Genomic DNA, 1,811 nt, shown 5'->3' with positions numbered 1-1,811 from the left:
ATGAACCTGACCTATACTCAGAGAGGTAGTAACTCTAAATACCAACAGAGAGTGAAGGAGTCTTCACATCAAGTATCAATGCTATCCCCTCTGTACACAGGGTAGATAGGGATAGGGATTGGCAACTTAGACATTGGCTGCCTAAAATGAGGGGGCGATAAAGGCACGATGTGACTGGCTTACCAGGTTTCAATAGGAGTTTAGTTTAAGAGTATGGGGGGAAAGAAAGAGTCCCCACTTAATAGCTATCATCTTGTCTAGATGGATCTGGTGAAAAGAGATGGGGATAAGATTCATATGATTCAATAGTGAATAATCGTTATCATGACTAATTACGACTGTCACAATTGTAAAGGTAAAAGTTTTGTAACAAAAACAGGGGAGTGGTTAATCTTACAGTCTAGAAACAGAGGATCCTCGGACCATCAAGGGAGAAGAGCACAAGCAGAATTCAGGACCTTATCCAGAGAAGCAGCGATGCCAGAGACAGAGACAGAGATGTGGACATGGAGAGAGGGAGTGGCTGATGACTCTAGATTCATGGGAAGAGAGGGACTAAGAGCTAGTGGCCAGGAGGCAGACCTGCAGAATGTGCCCTTTGGAGATGTAAATTATTATATATGCTTGAGTGATTTTTTTTTTTTAACTAAAGTGGATAGAGATAAATACTGTTAACTGATGGTACATGGAGGGGATTATAATCATTGTAATAAAACAAGGTGTATGATTTGTTGAATGTAAAACTGATGATCTGTCCTGTACACTTTCACTCAATCCACAATAAAAACCTTAAAAAAAAAAAAGGTTGCTACCTCAAACTGACCCAGTGACTTCTCAGAGGAAGGGCCCAGCGATCTGCTTTTGCAAAGACTGGAATCAAGAAAACCCTACGGAACGATTCTATTCTGTAACAAATGGAATTTCCTTTAGTATAGAAATTATGAAAAGAGATAATACCTGGACAATGTTAGAGGACGACAATAAGGTGTCAATGAAGAAGAAGAGATACAATTAGAAGCCAGATTAACTGTTGTTCCATGGTGTCCTTGTGCACATCCTCCTCACTAATGAAAAATACAGAGGGGAGTAGAAAGGGGATTCCTGATGGTATGAGAGTCAGGATTGAGCCTCTTGGAAGGAGACTATGGGAAATGGTCTGGGTAGCTCAGCCAGTTAGGGGTTCTGAGTCCTCCTTCAGCAGTGTTGGGAGCAGCACAGTAATCAAAGGAGGCATGAGGTTGAGTTGGATGTGGCAGGGATGCTGAATCCAGGATACAGATGGTAAAAGCATCATTAACCTTAGAGACCAGACCAGGAAAGGGGTCTGGAGATTAAGTTGAGAGATCACTTCTTTCTTCAAGGGTTTTAGTGGGTCCAGGAAAATGCGGACTTGGGCGCTCAGGCAGCTGTGGTTACACTTGGACAGTGTGGTGCAATGTGGTGAGTGATCTGAGAGTGACAAAGTCTAGGGGCTGTGTACACACGGGTGCAGAGAGGCAGAGAGCAGCTGACGAGAGGGTGGTGAGGATTTTTGTGCATACTGCCCTGTCTAATTGATGATGAATTGTTAAATAGAAGGGGAACATTTTAATTTTTCAACTCTGAATGTTTTCAAATTAAGAAAGGTGTGTGACAAGGTTGTATTCTTTCACCGTATTTATTCAACTTGTATGCTGTGAGCAAATAATCTGAGAAGCTGGGTTCTATGAAGAAAAACGTGGCATCAGGATTAGAGGAAGATTCATTAACAACCTACGATATGCAGATGATACAACCTTGCTTCCTGAAAGTGACTTAAAATATTTACTGAT

Source organism: Chrysochloris asiatica, unplaced genomic scaffold (genome assembly GCF_000296735.1).
Source record: "Chrysochloris asiatica unplaced genomic scaffold, ChrAsi1.0 scaffold00156, whole genome shotgun sequence".
Taxonomy (NCBI): Eukaryota; Metazoa; Chordata; class Mammalia; order Afrosoricida; family Chrysochloridae; genus Chrysochloris; species Chrysochloris asiatica.
Note: the sequence above shows the minus strand (reverse complement) of the source record.